This window comes from Corythoichthys intestinalis, chromosome 19 (assembly GCF_030265065.1).
Source record: "Corythoichthys intestinalis isolate RoL2023-P3 chromosome 19, ASM3026506v1, whole genome shotgun sequence".
Taxonomy (NCBI): domain Eukaryota; kingdom Metazoa; phylum Chordata; class Actinopteri; order Syngnathiformes; family Syngnathidae; genus Corythoichthys; species Corythoichthys intestinalis.
The window spans coordinates 33,019,932-33,039,895 of record NC_080413.1 but is presented as its reverse complement, the minus strand read 5'-3'; the positions used below and the strand labels follow the sequence as shown (position 1 = coordinate 33,039,895).

The window sequence follows — 19,964 nt, the reverse complement described above, 5'->3', positions numbered from 1 at the left end:
GGTAATGCTAATTCATCCATAACAGAAAAAGTCCATTTCTTTTCAATTAATTGTACCCAACTGAACCCCATGAACTGTACGCAAAAAAGAAACAAAAGTTGCTCGAGAGTTTAAGATGACGCTCGCCAAGCTAAATGCTAATGCTAGCTAGAACGCGAATGATATGCTAAAGCTCTGAAGTCCGAGCCACCAAGTCCGTGTTTTGGCCGCTCCGGGGCGCTTTTTTTGGATTTGTGTCGCTTTCCCCACTTGCGCTCCGCCATTCTCAACTTTCCACGCATATATATATATATACTGGTATTTCTTCACTTACTGTTCTAGTTGTTTCATTCATTGCTATTTATGTAATTTGGTAACACCTTCTTTGACAGTGGTGCCATAAGACTGTCATAAGATCATCATATTTATTGCATGACACTGCCACGAGCTTGAATGAATGCTTATGACAGATGTTATTTTGGTTATCTGGAAAATTATTTCCCTTTTGAACTGATGTAAAAGATGCGAGCTGGGCATAATTTGCCGGATGACACTTAATGACATCTGTCATAAGCATTCATTATTGCTCATGATTATGTCATGTCAAAATTATGACGGTTTTATGGCAGTCCTATGACACCGGTGTAGAATAAAGTTTTACCTATTAACCCAAATAAATCAACAAATAAGCCACACTGGACTATAAACCGCAGGATTCAAAATGATGGAAAAAAGTAACGGCTTATAGTTCGAAATTTACGGTATACAGTACTGTAGATAAAAGCTGTAGAACAGCAAATGTGTGGACTCAATGTTTGGCAATAAAGCATTATGGAAATCTCAGTAATCTGAGGGCTGTCCCCTCACTGCCAGTGTCAACCCTGGTTGGATAAGCATTTGAAATTGAATATAAAGAGGAATCAGACACAGTTCCAGTGATAAAGTGGATAAAATAATCGCTGTCTGTGGTACGTCTATCGACTGGTGTCAATGATGGCTTGCAGCAATTATTGGGAAGAAAAAAGAACTACAAAAGTTCATTTTTATGAACCGTGAACTTTAGTTCGAAAGTTTGACTTAAGGACAGTTCATTTTAAAATTGGTGAACTGCAATTTGAACCAGTTCATGTAGAATGAACTTTCCCAAAATGGATGTTGTGTTATGGGATACCTACACCAAAACACATGTAGCTCATTAGCCAGTAAAAATGCACAAATGAACCGCACTGGAATATAAGCTGCAGGCTTCAAAGCGTAGTAAAAAGTATCGGTACACAGTCTGAAAATTTTGGTAATTTAAATTTAATACGCAAAAAAGATAAATACTGCTACCATTTTCTTCTATTCGAGAAAGGAGGCAAAAATTCTTACTTTTTGATAACAGGTGTTGGTGTTCGACAAAACAGTTAAAATAACAAAGATGTTTTTCTAGAGTGATGTGTTGTATTTTTAGCAATTTTGGACAATACGTTTGTACACATTCATGCTGCCTAATCCTATACAGGGTGATTCAAAAAGAATGTGCCAAAACCATTGCGGTATATTTTTTAAAAAAAAAAACAAAAAAAAACCAATAACTAGCTGGATACAAGTATTGTTTAGAACTTCAAGTTTTTATTTCATGCTTTACAAGTGCTCAACGTGACCAAAGCCGATATGACTTTTAATTTGTAAAAATTACTTACTTGTTAAGAAAGAAATCTTGTCTGCAGTATGAAAATAAAAACAATATATATGTATAAATAAAACCAAAAAGTCAGATAAATAGCAAATCTGAATAGTGTTAATATACAGTATGATTTAAGTTTTGTATTTGTTCCCCAAAACATTTTGCTGATATTTTTCAAACAGGCGTGCCAGTATTTTAAAATTTTCGAATATTATATATTTCTATGTTGTGTTTTTTTTTTTTTTTTTTTGGGGGGGGGGGGGGGGGGGGGGTAGTGAACCTTCCAAACCACTCTAGAACCATTCATATTTAGTCTTCCTAATGTACAGTCCTTTAATCTTCTCAAAGTAGAGTGAACACACCCCTTAAGTATTTTTTATGATGCAGTTTTTATCCAAATGCCTTCTGTTATTCAGAAGCAAAACAGATGTACTCCTGATGAAATAAACAAAACATGTATCACACATCACAGTTGTGGCTCAATTTAATCTCTGAGGAGCATTTTTTCCTTTCAAAAGGCAATCCAAATGCCTCATAGAGTTATCCATTGACTCTAAGGAAATATTTCATGAGGAGGATGATGTACAACCTATTATCAACTCTGAATTACAATAACAAATAACACTCTGAGACTACTACAAGTAAGCTTTCATCAAATTTATGGAAAATTTCTGGGATTTAGTTTGATACCCTATTTAAGTATCTGAACCTTTTGTAATTTCTCACATTTCTGCAAATCAACATCAAATGTGATCTGATCTTTGTCAAAATCACACAGATGAAAAAAGTGTTTTATTCAAACCACCCAAACATTCATAGGTTTTCATATTTTAATGAGATTATTGTATGCAAACAATGCCAGAAGGGGGAAAAAATAAGTATCTCAATTGGGTTCAAATCTGGACTTTGACTTGGCGACTCCAGAATGTGTATTTTGTTCTTCTTCAACTGTCTGACAGACGGCCTCAGATTTTCCTGCAAAATTTTTTATTTAAAACAATTTTGAAATTTTGAATTATTTCATTAATGATTGCAAGTTGTCCAGACCCTAAGGTAGCAAACTAGCCCCAAATCATAATGCTCCCTCCACCATGCGTCACGGTGGGGATGAGGTGTTGATGTTGGTGAGCTGTTCTATTTTTCCTCCACACATGACGTTTTGCGTCACTCCCAAACAATTATACTTTGGTTTCATCAGTCCACAAAATATTTTGCCAAAACTTCTGTGAAGTGTCCAAGGGCTTTTTTGCGAGCATTAAATGAGCAACAATGTTTTTTTTAGACAGCAGTGGCTTCCTTTGTGGAGTCCCCCCATGAACACCATTCTTGACCATAGTTTTACATATAGTTGATGTGTGCATGGAGATATTGGACTGTTCCAGTGATTTCTGTAAGTCTTTAGCAGACACGCTAGGGTTTTTTTTTTTTTTTTTTTTTACCTCTCTGAGTATTTTGTGCTGAACTCTTGGCATCATTTTTGGTGGACGGCCACTCTTTGGGAGCGAAGCAACAGTGCCAAACTCTCTCCATTTGTAGACAACTTCTCTGACTGTCAATTGATGAACATCCAGACTTTTAAAGATGGTTTTGTATCCTTTCCCAGTTTTATAAAAATCAACAATCCTTGATCACAGGTCTTTGGACAGCTTTTGACCGAGCAGCTTTAAACCACTCATCAGTGATTGGGCACACACACATGTTCGGTAAAAATTTGCTTCAATTGCTCTTTAAGTCTTCTTTGGCAAAGGGTTATCTTACTTATTTTTCCCCCTTCTGTCATTGTTTGCATGCTATCCTCATTAAAAATATGAAAACCTATAAATGCATGGGTGGTTTGGGTTCAAGCAGACACTGTGTTTTCATCTGTGTGATTTTGACAAAGATCAGATCACATTTGATGGTGATTTTATGCAGAAATGTGAGAAATTCAAAAAGGTTCAGATACTTCTTATACCACTGTATTGTCAGTCCACTGCAATTGGCTGGCAACAAGTCTGGTGTAAACCCACATACAGAGTAGGAACAATTTATTTTTTTAATCCACTCTATATAATTGTCCTTTTATTATTTTACCACCAGTGGGATAGTTCAAAACATGTTCTAATGTCTCATAAATGTCATAAAACCAACAAAACTACTTTATTTGTGGTCCAAAACCTGTGCACACTGCTGTGTGTTTATAATCAAGTCTGAATGACTCCCTGGGCGATATGAAAGTCTAAAGTAATTCCTCAAATTACTGTGTTGATTCACACGTGCATCCAGTTGCTTCTCTGATATAAGCTCACAGATTTTAGATCAATGCCTCGCTGCCTGGCGGACAGCAAGGAGCGATTCATCTCACTTGTCAATAAACGCAGAAAGGCACTTCATTAGGTCCGCTTTGACAATGTAATCTTGCCATCGTAATCATCCATCCATTCATTAGAGAGGTGGGATACACCCTGCTCTGGTCATCACCAGAATACTGCACACTTACTACATACGGAAATCTCATATTTGGAAATAAAAGCCAATTATAGCAGGTAAAGTATTGCAAACAATTAAATGACAACATTCAGCACATAAATTATCATGCTTGTATGAAAATACAGCTCACAACACTCATAAAATGGTATTTTAGCCAGTGCAGCCTTATTTATTTTCATAATGTTTTCCTTGCCAATTAAATATTCACCTACATGAACTCCATAAACTAATGATTACATATAATTTAAAAGCCATGTCAAATATCAGTCGATTATGAACTTGCCTTACACACCTTTTTTTTAACTGCATATACATCGCATACACCTTTTGCCCCCTTCACACCACTTTATACATTTGCTCCCCCAAATCAGAAACAGCAGCATCTCCACATATGGATAATCAATAATAAATGACACACTTTGTGGGTACGCTGAGTTCTCTCGATAAAATGAACATGAATGTCACACTCCTCACCCACACCCTAATTCAGTCACACAGATTTAGAACACACATAATATTAGGTCTTATCTTAGAATTCCCCAATAAACCGTCATAACGGAAATGCAGATATTATGATCTATGATGTAGGACTCACCCACTGGCCGTCTCTTCTTGCTGATGTTGGAGTGTCGAATTCGGTTCCCCCTGTCTGACAGCACAGATTCAGGCACCGGGCAACAGCATCAGCAACAGCATCACTGCTGCCTCCATGACATCACCTTGGAGCAGTCTCATTGGTCATACACTCTGCCAGCATTTATGGCCCCCGTCCAATTGCAGCAGAGTGGAAGGATGCAGGGGGAGGGCCCTCAGCTCTTTGTGTCGTCATGCAGGGTGGGTGGCACAATCGGTGTTTTATCGTCTAGCGCAGGGGTGTGTGCATTTAAAGGGCTGCATGGATGCAGGAGTTGGGTGGCGGCGTGTCGGAAATTGGTCAAAACTGGATGTGTGTTAGTGTGTGTGTGTGTGTTTGTGTCAGTGACAGGCCCACTAAAGATGCACACAGGAAGAGGTTCAATTATTTAGCTCCTCACTGTAACTACAGGTGCAAATCGGAAGCATTTGCAATGAGAAACACGGTCGTTGATCACTTCAACCATTGTTCTTATAACAATCAGACTATTCTACAACAACATGCTGCTGTATTTAAGTGTCACTATATACAGTCCCTGACAAAAGTCTTGTCGCTTATCCATTTTGCAGAAACATTTGCTAATAACCTGACTTTTAATTATTCAATTGGTTTCAGAAATGGCTCATATGAAAGCTAAGAGACTCCCAAATGATGTTGAATGTACAAAAATATATATTTGTTTCACTGAAAAAAGATTTATCATTTAAGGAAGACATAAAGGTCAAATTTTGGCAAGACAAATGTTTTGTTGCCAACAGAAAGTAGTGTGAAAAAAAAAAAAAAAAGTACTTCAAACACAAAAATATGTTACATAACATAACCGAATGAAGTAGTGGTGCTGTGAGATCCAAATTTAATATTTTGTATGACTTCCATGGGTTTGAAGGACTGCATCCATGCGGTTTGGCAAGGATTCATACAATTTATTGATGAAGTCATCAGGAACATCAAAAAAAGCAGTCTTGTATGCCTTCCAGAGTTTCAATCTTTTTTCAGTGAAACAAATATATTTTTGTACATTCAACATCATTTGGGAGGGTCTTAGCTTTCATATGAGCAATTTCTGAAACCAATTGAATAATTAAAAGTCAGGTTATTAGCAATTGTCTCTACAAAATGGATAAGCGACAAGACTTGTCAGGGACTGTACAGGTTTTGCATTAAATTAACATTTAAAGGGTACCACGGATAGAAAGACATGTAGTTCTTAAAAGATAAATGTTAGTATGAGTTAGAATAACTTGATATTAAAACCCCTCTTGATGTTTTCATTTTAATAAAATTTGTAAAATGATTTAAACTAGTATGTCGCAATTGTTGTTGACGTCACATGGGCACGCTGCCGGACTTCCATAGAGTCACTCTTTAACTACATAAAAATGTCGTCGGTTATGCCCTTCCAATTTGAACCTGAGAGGAACATTAATGAGAAGGACAGCAAAGGCAAAATGAACAGGAAAGACGAGTAGCGTTCATGTGTCAAGTTCGCCAGTGACAGCACTATCCTGCTCTAGTGACGGAGCAGGAGAGTGTTTGATGTCAAAAACTGTTTGCAGATCTACACGGTATATTATTGTACGGTAACTTATTCCAATATTATTCTGGAGATAGTTAGCATCTAGAGTTGTCGTGCGCTTTATATATGATTAGGGTATACAGTGAAACACAGCAGTTTGATTATTTTTTGCAGATACCCCGTACATCACATCACAGCACATGAAACCGTTGCAGTTTGCCTCTACTGAGACTTCTAATGGCATCTAATGACGTCTTACCTTATTTTTGTCACGTAAAAGCGCTGTCCAGATCGATCATCATCCTGCTGGTGTTGTCAGATATATCAAATGTTGCTCCCCAAGCTTGCTTCCCGGTGAATAAGCGACATGGAAAACGAATAAATGTATTAGTTTGATTTCTGGCTATTTGTATCATTTCCTGTCTAACAGATTATACGACGCCTTATTTTGCACATTGAGATCAAAGAGGATTGTGATGGGGTGTAAGGTAAAGAGAAAGGCCAGTGGACACAGGCGTTCAAATTAGTAGCTCGGACCGCACCGTTTATTGGCATAGGCTTCTTCAATTCCTCCTTCACAATATACAAGTGAACATAAGTATCATATCATGAAAATCATATCTCTCAAAAAATAATGTTCACAAAAATAAAAGTGCTTCAGTCTGTATTCATGAGGCCCTGTTCTCACACAGTTAAACAACAATGCAAAGAGAACTGGCATTCACAAATTCACAATCACAATGGATATGCAAAACACACAGAAAAGTTACTCAGACTTTGGTCAAACTCTATTTGAACATTTTAGCAACTCGTTTAGCTCAACAAATACACTGGACTTCAATATTTAGTCACAATATACAAACTATGATGCTGTGAGCCGTTATCAGGTATCTTACCTTTACAACATGCAATTGAGCATAATGCAAAATGGCTTAGGGCGCCTGCACTGGGGAATAAAAGGAAAATTACGGCGTCAACAACAATGGCAAGCTGCTATTTTTTTTTTTTTTTTTTTTTAATTTTTACAAATGTTATTAAAACGAAAACAGTGAGGGGTTTCAATATCAAATTATTATAACTTGTACTAACATTTATCTTTTAAGAGCTACATGTCTTTCTAGCCTTCGTTCCCTTTAAAAAAACATTTAAAAAAAAAAAAAGCATTTTTCAATGAACTAGCATGGTTTATGACCATTGATATCCTGGAAACCTCTCATGCTGTGTTTACAATAATCAGTTCTGTCCATGTTGAAAGCTGCTTTACTTGCATATTAAAATGAGAAGTACTTATTCGTATTAGTTAGACATGTTAGTTATTATATTTCAGTAAAGTTTATATGAACCAGTGGCGATTGCTCTAAGACTGCGAGGGAAGCTCAGCTTCCCCCAAAATGTCAAAAAAAAAAAAAGTGATCAAATGTATACTGTTGTCCGTGGTGATGAAGTACTCACTTATAACTCACTTAAAATACTTAAAGCAACACTAGGTAACTTTTCAACCTTTATAAATTATTTTCATAACATTTGTGATGATATGTCGACTGACAACTAGTTGAATGACACCTCTTTAATATCTTGAGGAGGTCTGTATCGCTTTCACCAGCATTAATTAACTTTGAGGAGGGTGGCAGGAACGCTGCCACACAAGAAAACTACAAATGTGCTGACTGCTTTACGCTATACGTCCCCATTCATTATAAAGACGGAAGTCGATGCGCTACAAGACCAAACATTTCTTATTTTCAACATTGTCATATGCTATTGTTTAGCCAAAACTGGATTCATTACCACATTAGTATTCATCCTTCACAGAGCCACTAGAAACAGAAAGGTTGTTCAATCCATCTGCAGGTGACCGGGAGATCAGGATTTTACAACACTGTGCGCTGGTCCTCATGGAAAAAATAGTTTTCCTTAAGGCAAACAAATCACCGATCTTGTCCACCTGCGTCGCTAAAATTTACCAAAACTAAAAAGTTACCTCGTGTTGCTTTAAGTAAAAGTATCTAAGAAAAAAGTAAAAGTACATAAGTACCTTCTTTCAAATTAACTTTTCAAGTAAAAAGTATCTTCTCCTGGGTATCCATACATACAGAGATCTGAGTCAATATTCAAAGAAAGAACCAGAAAATTAATTGACGGCTCGGTTTTATTCAAAACTATGCAGAATGGAAAATACAACAATAAAATCGACAGCCCTGTAAACAGAAGCTTAACAAGCTCAAAAACTAAAAAAAATTAGCTTAATGGCGGATTGCAGGAGAGTATCAGGTGCATACCGCCTGATTGACAGCAAAATGAGCGAATCAGTGATCTTGTCCTATTAACATCCACAAGAGGCATTTTTAAATTTTTATTCTGTTGTTCTGAGTTGAACTGGAGATGTTCTTAATCATCCTAATGACACTTGCTTTGTCATAAACGACTAGCGAAAAATTGAGCTTCCATTTCTCTTTTTTTTATTTTTTATTTTTATATTGTAGCTGTTTGTGTTTGGAGACTTCTGGCACTCTAGTTTCTTTCCCTACCGAGGAGAAGGTGCATTCTCCATTCTGACGAAAAAATATATCTAAAAATTCAATGTAAACTTGTGCATTTATTGAAGATTTAACCACAGCCATCTCCCTAGTGCCTTTGCCGGACATGCAGCCCCATAACATCAAGGACTGAGGGAATTTTGATGTCTTCTTCAGGCAGTCATCTTTGTAAATTTCACTGGAACAGCAACAAACAAAAGTTCCAGTATCGTCACCTTGTCAAGAGTCAAGAATCTGCATTGAGCAAGGTAAAGAGTTGCTAAAGAGTTGCACTTTTGAACTAATTCATTATTTTTCAAGCTTTTTATCTGAGTTTGTTCTACATTATAAAATGTCTGAGTGAGTGCTCGTCCGAGACCGGTGATCCCATACTTTTTTGCTAGGGGTTGTACCAGCTCTGAAAAACGACTGAAGACAAAATGGCGGATGAGACTCCAGCATCTTAAAGTTGAAATCACGTAATTCAGTTACCACATAAGCCGGGGTCTCCTTGTATATATTGGGGGGTGGCCACTTACCAATTTTGTGTGGGAACTTTGTCCACCTCTGAACTATACTGAATAAATGTAAAAACAAACCCGAAATGAGTCTGCAGTCCCCTGTAGAGAATCACTGACTTGAAACAAAGGTAGATATCAGACACAGATAACCAAAATAAACATAAAATTCAGCTTTTAAATAGTTGTTTATTATGAAGAAAATACTATTAAGAGCCATCTGGTCCTGTGTGGAAAAAGTCATAGCTCCACCTTGTTAAATAGTGAAATAATAAAGCGCATTTTAACATTTTATAGCAAATGGCTTAGTTTAAGGATTAAAATGTATAGTGGTTGGCATAGATCAACTGGTTATGTTGCGCCATGATTAAAGAAAAATGTTTCTGCTTATACCTGCTGATTTAATGTTGTAATTGTGTATGCATTTACAAAAGCCAAGGAAAAATGATTTAATACATACAGTGGGGCAAATAAGTATTTAGCCAACCACTAATTGTGCAAGTTCTCCCACTTGAAAATATTAGAGAGGCCTGTAATTGTCAACATGGGTAAATCTCAACCATGAGAGACAGAATGTGGACCCCCCCCCCCCCCCCCCCCCCCCCCCAGAAAATCACATTGTTTGATTTTTAAAGAATTTATTTGCAAATCATGGTATTTGGTCAATACCAAAAGTTCATCTCAATACTTTGTCATGTACCCTTTGTCGGCAATAACGGAGGCCAAACGTTTTCTAAAACTCTTTACAAGCTTTTCACACACTGTTGCTGGTATTTTGGCCCATTCCTCCATGCAGATCTCCTCTAGAGCAGTGATGTTTTGGGGCTGTCGTTGGGCAACACGGACTTTCAACTCCCTCCACAGATTTTCTATGGGGTTGAGATCTGGAGACTGACTAGGCCACTCCAGGACCTTGAAATGCTTCTTATGAAGCCACTCCTTTGTTGCCCTGGCTGTGTGTTTGGGATCATTGTCATGCTGAAAGACCCAGCCACGTCTCATCTTAGATTTGCACTCAAAATCTCTCGATACATGGCCCCATTCATTCTTTCCTTTACACAGATCAGTCATCTTGGTCCCAAAGCATGATGTTTCCACCCCCATGCTTCACAGTGGGTATGGTGTTCTTCAGATGCAATTCAGTATTCTTTCTCCTCCAAACACGAGAACCTGTGTTTCTACCCCAAAAATTCTATTTTGGTTTCATTTGACCATAACACATTCTCCCAGTCCTCTTCTGGATCATCCAAATGCTCTCTAGCGAACCGCAGACGGGCCTGGATGTGTTCTGGCTTCAGCAAGGGGACACGTCTGGCAGTGCAGGATTTGAGTCCCTGCCGGCGTATTGTGTTACTGATAGTAGCCTTTGTTACTGTGGTCCCAGCATCTGTAGGTCATTCACTAGGTCCCCCCGTGTGGTTCTGGGACTTTTGCTCACCGTTCTTGTTACCATTTTGAAGCCACGGGGTGAGATCTTGCATGGAGCCCCAGATTGAGGGAGATTATCAGTGGTCTTGTATGTGTTCCATTTTCTAATAATTGCTCCCACAGTTGATTTCTTTACACCAAGCGTTTTACTTATTGCAGATTCAGTGTTCCCAGCATGGTGCAGGTCTACATTTTGTCTCTGGTGTCCTTCGACAGCTCTTCGGTCTTGGCCACAGTGGAGTTTGATGTGTGACTGACTGAGATTGTGGACAGGTGTCTTTTATACCGATAATGATTTAAAACAGGTGCCATTAATACAGGTAACGAGTGCAGCCTTGTTAGACCTCATTAGACCTCTTTGACAGCCACAAATCTTGCTTGTTCGTAGGTGACTAAATACTTATTTTTCACTCTAATTTGGAAATAAATTCTTTAAAAATGTGAAACATTAAAACTGTTCAGATAACCCAGGCACTTAGACTTCCATTCTCTGTGTCAAACAGCTGAACAGGACAGGTTAAAAAAAAAAAATCAAACAACGTGATTTTCAGTTTTTTTTTTTTCACATTCTTTCTCTCATGGTTGAGGTTTACCCATGTCGACAATTACAGGCCTCTCTAATCTTTTCAAGTAGGAGAACTTGCACAATTGGTGGCTGACTAAATACTTATTTGCCCCACTGTATTTTCCATATTGCAGTACTGTATACTCAAAGGTTTTTGCGATTAAAATCTGTTAGAATGATCACCTCCGTCCAATGTTGTTACTTGCCTGCCGACACTTTAAAGTTAACCTAAAAAACTAATATTGTACAGTAAATGTTAAATATTGTAGTGTAATACCTAAATGCCACTGTTTGACACACTGTAGCCCTGTGATTAACAAAGATATGTCATTTGGGTGTGTCTAGCGTGAGGAAGCTCAAAAGCTCAGTATTTTTTTTTTTTAATGCGTGTTCACCGATCCCAAGAAGAAAGACATGAAAATGACAGATATCTTTAATTTGCCCATTATTCATAATGTCAAACTACTCCTTCCTGTTAGAATAATTCTGATGTCAGACTATTTATGTTTCTGCCATTTCCCATTCGCCTACACAACCCATCTGTGATAAAACTGCAAGCCAGTTCATGATAAAGTCTTCCCATTCAAGGTTCAAATTTACCACTCTGACTCACGGAATCAAAAATGCAGCAATACAAATAGCTATAACAAACAGCAATTTTAGCGCAATTTTAGAATAAATAAACAAACCAACAAATACAATCAATTATGGTGGTGCAGTATCGGGAATCATGGCAGAATGCTATTAGTGTTACCCCTTTGATGGTTTATTCAGCTCGCAAGCCACATTATGTCACCACACCTTGTTTAGTCTCACACACACATGGAAAGAGCTGCATGTGAGAGATAGGCACCAGGTCACATTAGGGTGTGTCCTGTCGCCTCCCTTCTCGCTTCTCCTCCGCTTCCCCTCTCCCTCCTGCGAGTCGCCATCACTGATGGGAAATGCACATGTGACATTGGGCACGTCCTGGAAATGATCTCACCACCATCGAGAGAGAGAATACTACGCGAGCAAGGAGTTGAAGAAGGAAGGGAGGGAGTAAATAAGATTTAAAAAGAAAAAAGATGGTCTGAGATTTGTGATGAGCTGAGAGAGAAAGACAGAGAGAGAGAGAAAGAAAAAAAAGGGAAAACCCAGTGGAGTAGGGAAGCTAGTCAGGGAACACCCAGGAGAGGGAAATGCTTATGGGAGACACTTCAAACTAAAGCTCTGGAAATGAAAAATGACACACTTTACAGAAAATGCAAGGAAAGGAATAGGGGAATACTAAAGGACAGAGTCCTAAGAAGCATTTTTTGTAGAACAGAGATAAATGTAAAAAAAAACAGAAGATGAAAAGTGACCAACCCAGCAATTTCCAATGCTATGAAAAAAAAATCTGAACCTTTTGGAATTCCTCACATTTCTGCATAAAATCACCATCAAATATGATCTCATCTTTATCAAAATCCCATAGATGAAAAAAAAAGTGTCTGATTTAACTAAACCACCCAAACATTTATAGGTTTTCATATTTTAATGAGGATAGCATGCAAACAATGACAGAAGGGGAAAAAAATAAGTAAGTGAACCCTCTGCCTAAGGAGACTTAAAGTGATCCTCGATCTTTATGACAAGTAATTCTTAAAAGATAAATATTAGTGTGAGTTATAATAATTTGATATTAAAACCCCTCTTAATTTTTTTGTTTGAATAAAATTTGTAAAATTATTTTAAGTAATAGGTCGCCATTCTTGTTACGTCGCAGTGCGTGACGTCACCGAGCCGAACTTCCAGCGTGTCACTCTTAGCTACCCCAACATGTCGTCGGTTCTGCCCTTCCAATTTGAACCAGATCGGAAAAGTGAAGAGTAGGACAGCACTGTCGGTCGTTCACAAGACGAGCATCAAAGGCAAAATGAGAACAGGAAATACAGTACCTTATTAGAGAAGAATTGGGCAAAACTGGTGATGTACTCGCTGAAAGTGCGTCTCATTGACAACGGAGCGAGAGAGTGTATGCTGTTGAGAACTCCGGTTTTTGTTGGCAGATCTTAAAGGTAAGATATTGCGTTTTCAAACTTATCCCAGTATAATTATGTTGATTGTCAGTGTCCAGAGCTGTCGTATACTTTGCATACAGTACAAGCCAACAGTTTGACGGGAACAAATCCTGGAATCGAGTGTAATCCATGTCTTGTACATTGTAACGCGTGGTAGGTAGGATACGTGCATAAGAGCACCAAAAAGGGGAGAAGCTTCCACTTATGCAGATTTATTCACCAATAATAATATTTCCACCTTGACCACTCTTCACTCGGGAGCTCAGCAGTACGCAAACACGCGTTCCCTGACGAACTCCAACATTGTTGTAAGGTCCAACTCAGGGTCACTGTCTTCACTGTGGCGTGCCATAGTGCTCTAATTATTTGGTATGATTTGGGGAAAACTCCCACAAAGAATAGTCGACAAAAAAGATAGCAATCGTATCCAAATCCGCGTTTTTTCACTCACTCGAAGATTCGGGAATTAGACCGATCTCATGGCAATGTTGCAACCGCGATCAGGCCGTCGAATCCACAAAATAGACTGATCCGAAAAGCAGCGGTGGGACCGACAAATCCAGAAATTAGACAGATCCGAAACCAATATTGCCGCCGCGGTGGGACCGTCGGATCCAGAAATTAGACGGATCCCTTACTTGACTGAGGATCCAGGAAAAATGTCCGGGCGCCAGTTGTAACGTGTGGTAGGTAGGATACCAAAAAGGGGAGAAGCGTCAACTTATGCACATTTATTCACAAAAAATAATAATTCCACCTTGACCACTCACATCACTCCACTTGCTACCATTTGACTGGAAACTGCATCCAAAAGCAGCACATCGTGGCATTTTACTTCGCGAGTTTAGGCAGCAATACGCAATTGTTGTATACGCTACACATTTGGAAACATCCCATTTACGTCATCACTGCGAGCCCGCAAAACATGGCGCCAACTATCGGTCAAAATGTGTACTAAATATTATAAAATATTGCCATTGATTTAAAATTTTATGTGTTTCTAACAACATATTTTAGTACAAGAGAACAATTGTGGTTAATTAGAGGCTACATGTACTTAAGATAGAGGATCACTTTAAAGAGCAATTGTAACCAATTTTTACCAAACAATTTAAGTCAGGTGTGTGCCCGATCACTGATGAGTGGTTTAAAGCTGCCCTGGCCACTATAAAACACACAGATAGTAAGAATTGTCTTGATGAGAAGCATTGTCTGATGTGCATTATGGCTCGGCCAAAAAAGCTGTCTAAAGACCTGCTATCAAGGATTGTTGATTTGTATAAAGCAGGGAAAGGTTACAAAACCATCTCTAAAAGTCTGGATGTTAATCAATCGACAGTCAGAGAAGTTGTCAACAAATGAAGTGCATTTGGCACTATTGCTTCTCTCCCAAGGCGTGGCCGTCCACCAAAGAAGATGCCAGAGCAGAATACTCAGAGAGGTAAAAAAGAACCCCAGAGTGTCTATGAAAGACTTACAGAAATCACTGGCACAGTCCAATATCTGTGCACACATCAACTATATGTAAAACTATGGCCAAAAATGGTGTTCATGGGAGAACTACGCGGAGGAAGCCACAGCTTTCTAAAAAACATTGTTGCTCGTTTAATGTTCTCAAAAAGGCACTTGGACACTCAACAGAAGTTTTGGCAAATATTTTGTGGACTGATGAAACCTAAGTTGAATTGTTCGGGAGTAACAGACTATGTCAGGTGTGGAGGAAAAATGGAACAGCTCACCAACATCAACACCTCATCCCCACCATGAAGCATGGTGGAGGGAGCATCATGATTTAGGGCTGTTTTGCTGCCTCAGGGTCTGGACAACTTGTAATCTCTAATGCAAGAATGAATTCAAAAGTTAATCAGGATGTTTTGCATGAAAACCTGAGGCCGTCTGTCACAGTTGAAGCTAAGGATGGATGCTGCAACAAGACAATGATCCAAAACATAGAAGTAAATCAACTTAAGAATGGTTTTAGAAAAACAAAATACACGTTCTAGAGTGACAAAGTCAAAGTCCAGATTCGAACCCCATTGAGATACTGTGGCATGACCAAAAGACAGCAACTCATGGCAGACATCCCAGGAATCTGACTGAACTACAGCAGTTTTGTAGAGAAGAATGGGCCACGATTAGTCCTGATCGATCTGCAGCTACAGGAAGCATCTGGTTGAAGTTATTGCTGCCAAAGGGGGGGGGGGGGGGGGGCAACAAAATATTAAACGTGATGGTTCACTTACTTAATTTCCCCCTTCTGTCATTGTTTGCATACTAACTTCATTAAAATATAAAAACCTATAAATGTTTGGCCGGTTTTATTTAACGTAGACACTGTTTTTTCATCTGTGTGATTTTGACAAAGATCAGCTCACATTTGATGGTGATTTTATGCAAAAATGTGATAAATTCTAAAAGGTTCACATACTTTTTCATACCACTACATCTCTATAGATTTGCTTGAATGTTTTGGATTACAATATTTAGGCCCGGGCGATATGACAAAAATTGTTATCACAATAAAAATTCTTAATTTTCTAAATCTTCTATCTAAATTTCTTATCAGTCTATCGATAATAATCACGATAATTAGCACATCTTTTTTCTTCCAATTTGAAGTATGATTTTTGCCTCTGGGTAAAAGTTGACAAAAACATGCTGCTTTAACTAATCGTAAACAGGGAGTACTTATATAGCGCATTATCTACATGTTTTCACATTTACACACATTTACTACTGCCATTCAAGGCCCTGCCAACCCATTGGGAGCAAATTAGGGTTCAGTGCCTTGCCCAAGGGCACTTCGACAGTGGGCAGTCGTAGCCAGGAATCAAGCTGCTGACCCTTCGGTCCCAGGACAACTTGTGCTATCAACTGCGCCACAGACACCTCTTATCTTTGATGTCAGAATGCATCGTGAAAAACTACTACGGAGCACTTGACAAATACTGTATGTGGAACAAAGCACAAAATTAAAAGCTAACAAAATGCAGAACCTTGGACATGAGGTAATGAAAATGCACAACATTGCACAAAATCTGAGGTAGACAAAATCAAATAACAATAAATAGACAAACTGATTTAAATTTACACTCAGCAACATGTTAAAACATTTTGTGCATTAAGTCTTAAGGTGTCAGACAATCTCAACAAAATAAATAGACAAAAGAAAATGTTTGAAAATGTTCCAAATAAACATACTAGACAGCCATTGCTTTAAAGGTTACAGGCCAGAAAAATAATTCTGTACACAGTATCAAGCTTTAATGCTGTTCTGTGGCAGGTCATTATGTTCCGTCCTGTACTCAATACCATCTCAGAGCTAGTGTTCACAGCCGTCAGCGCCCCTCCGGTTTTTGGGTGGTGTAATTACAGTTTAAATCTATGGACTTTTATTGAATGTTTTTATTATTTATGTTGAGAAAAATTAGATCACGATAATTATCGTTATCCTATCCGTAGCTCCATCTCGTGGATGCTTAAAGCTACTACAACTACAACAACAGAGTGACCCAAAACAAGTTTTTAACAATCCAATAAAAGCAAGAGTGGTGAAGAAAATACTTTATTTTTAGTCATTTGAACCTTCAAACGTGCCATTTAAGAACTAATTGTAACATATTCATTTAAAAAATGCCTTTTAAATGGCATCCTCCTGCATGAATGCTTTCTTGAAATCTGCTGTTGACAACTTAAAAAATGTGTTATTGGCAAATATTGGCAGACATGTCAACGATGTGCCATTTTAGTAACCACGGTGAAATCAGGATGAAATTCACAGTATTCCAGCTCAGATGAGGAATCAACGAGGAATTGCAACAGCAGATTTCAAGAATGCAATCGTACCATAATACGTCATCTAAAGAATGTAATCTTTCAAAATGGAAAATTCCATCATTGTTTCTTAATTGGTATGTTTTAAGGTTTCTATTCCTATAAATAAAATATTTTTCCTTCCATCACTCTTGGTTTTACTGGATTGTTAAAAACTTCTCTTTTTTTGTATCTGGATCAATATTGGTTACTCATGGCAGGACATTCACTTTCGCGCAGCTCCCTCTAGTGGACACATACGCAACCCCAACCACTAGCACTACTGCGCCTGATAATGCGGTGTGCCCTATATATGAATACAGTTTTAAAATAGGCCATTCGTTGAAGGTGCATCCTATACTCCAGTGCGGAAAATACAGTAATCATAAACATTAAAACTGATTTTCTATAAAGCCCCATGACATAACACACACACTTCTAACCTAATGCACACACATTGCTGGCTTCTAAATTAAGAAACACAGCCACAGTAGCAAAAGTCCCAATCTAAAGTCTGACATCATCTTTCTGTCTCTCAGGATCAAAGGATGAGATCATCCCAGTAAAGTGCAAAGGCGTTACTTGTGCGCGTGTGCTTTGTTTTTCCAAGATGAATCTGCCTTAGTTCACCATTTTAACTGTGTAGGGTGTTTTGCACAAGGTTCATATTAAGGTTATAGCAGTTTAAAATGATATACTAACCGCGACACCCACTAAAGTTTCTACACACGTGCAGGTTTGCATTGCACTCAAGTCAGATTATCAGTTAAATACTTGTGTGATCTAATTGAAACTGAAAGGCTTTTATCAGAATTGATTTGGAGAGTCAGATTCTGGTGTCAAGGGGAGACAAGTTCACCGACTTCTACTCAAGTGAACTTTAATCCCATCTAACTTGTATGCAATAATGTACCACTCAGCTAAAATGTGTTACAATTGGGTCACTGCACCAAAAATGCTATGAGCACTTCAAAGTCGAGTACAATATTTTTGCATGCTGACTGAGCTTAAATTTGAATTTAGTCATCTCTGGTCAAAATCAAGGCAGCATGGTGACGTAATGTTTGGTGTGTATGACTCACTGTAGAGGTTCTAGATTTAAAATATTTGCTCTGGTCTTGTAAATTCTTTTCTCTGCCTTCCGGCTATATTCCAAAAACGTACACGCAAAGTGGAGTAGACTCAAATTTGTAAATGGGTCTCGTCTAGTTTCCACACTATAATGTTTTATATCGTCAAAGAAATAGAAATATCTGACACAGACGACCCAAATAAACAGAAAATGCAATTTTAAAAAATGTTAATTTCATTTAATGAGAAAAAGATACTTATAGCTACAAGGCAATATGCAAAAAATATATTTCCCCCTTAACCTAGTAACTAATTGAAGCACACTCAACAACAATCAAGTGTTCTCTTTGACTTGTAATGAGTTTCCTATTTCTTCGGAGAAATTTCAGCGCACTCTTCAAGCACGAATTTCCTATAAGGTCAAGTCACAGAATTTCAAAACTTAACTTAGCCACTCCAAAGTTTTCATTTTGATTTATTTTTAAACCAATTAAGAAGTCAACATCCTCTTTAGCTTACAAACTGATGGCTGAACATTTTCCTTCAGGGTGTTCTGGTAAAGGCTGTCCCTAAAAAGTCAAAATTCTCACCTAAAACTTGACCCTGAGTGAGTATAGTACATTTTTGAATTATGTCAATTATTATTGAATTTAATTTGAAGATTTTAAAAAAGTAAGAAAAAAAAAATATATATATATATATATATTCCTAAATCTTGACAAGAGTAAGGATGCATAATTCAGTCTTTTCAGTGTTTTACTGTGTCAAAAACATTAATCAAATCCTGAATTCTAAAGAGTTTAAAAATACAGTATTGTAAATTTGGCTGACTCCAAGGCTTCAGGATTGATTTCGAATTAATTTCTGTAGTGAACTGTACTTCTGCATTGAGATAAATAAAGGGAGTCCCAAAAAATCTTATACTTTTACAAAGACTAATAGTTCTAGTATCATAGACTTCAATATCAGTTGACAGGGCTCGGGCCGATCTGTTGGGAGCCCATTTTATTTTATTTTTTTCAAAAACTTAAATTTCTAATATTTTCAAAACCAAACTCGGAAGCGACCTAAAACCAAAAAAGGTACCTCCCTTAGGCAGATATGAGTCTCCATGAGCAGCGGCATAAAAAAAAAAAAAAAAAAAAAAAAAAAAAAAAAAATCAAAGTCGTTCCATAATAAAATCCTGATTAATTATATTTTACATAAGTATAAAAACTGGCGATAAAAATATTTAATATAAGCAATATTTAACATACCATATCAGTTTTTGCCAGAAATAGCAAGTTATTATTATTATTTTTAATCCAACATGGCGGCTGTCACAAATCAAAGAGCTTTTTAAGTTGAAAATTCTTATAAATAAATGCATAAACCAAAGAATTTCTATAGATATCAACGTAAAACAGTCTAGATTTTTGGTTAAAAGCAAAAAAAAAAAAAAAAACGGGCAGTTATCGTTCATTTTACGTAAATATTTCAAGCAAAAGTTACGCTATTTAGTCATCCAACGTGGCGGCCGTCACAAAACAAAATGAGCTTTTTAAGTTGAAAATTCTTGTAAATAAATGTGTAAATAGCGCAATTTCTATAGATATGAACGTAAAACAGTCTCGATTCTTGGTTAAAAGCAAAAAATGGGCAGTTATCGTTCATTTTACGTAAATATTTCAAGCAAAAGTTACGCTATTGAGTTATCCAATGTGGCGGGCGTCAGAAAACAAAAAGAGTTTTTTAAGTTGA

The 19,964-nt window shown here is 37.5% G+C and overlaps 1 protein-coding gene across 1 annotated transcript in view; it reads right to left on the bottom strand.

The window, feature by feature from the left end:
- stmn4 (stathmin-like 4) overlaps positions 1 to 19,964 on the bottom strand; it is a 69,563-nt gene that overhangs the window by 12,243 nt on the left and 37,356 nt on the right. Inside the window, exons 3-4 of the mRNA XM_057823415.1 lie at positions 6,527 to 6,614; positions 4,713 to 4,836 (exon numbers count right to left, since the gene is read on the bottom strand). The gene's annotated coding sequence lies outside the window, so the exon portion shown is untranslated. The remainder of the gene's footprint in view (positions 1 to 4,712; positions 4,837 to 6,526; positions 6,615 to 19,964) is intronic.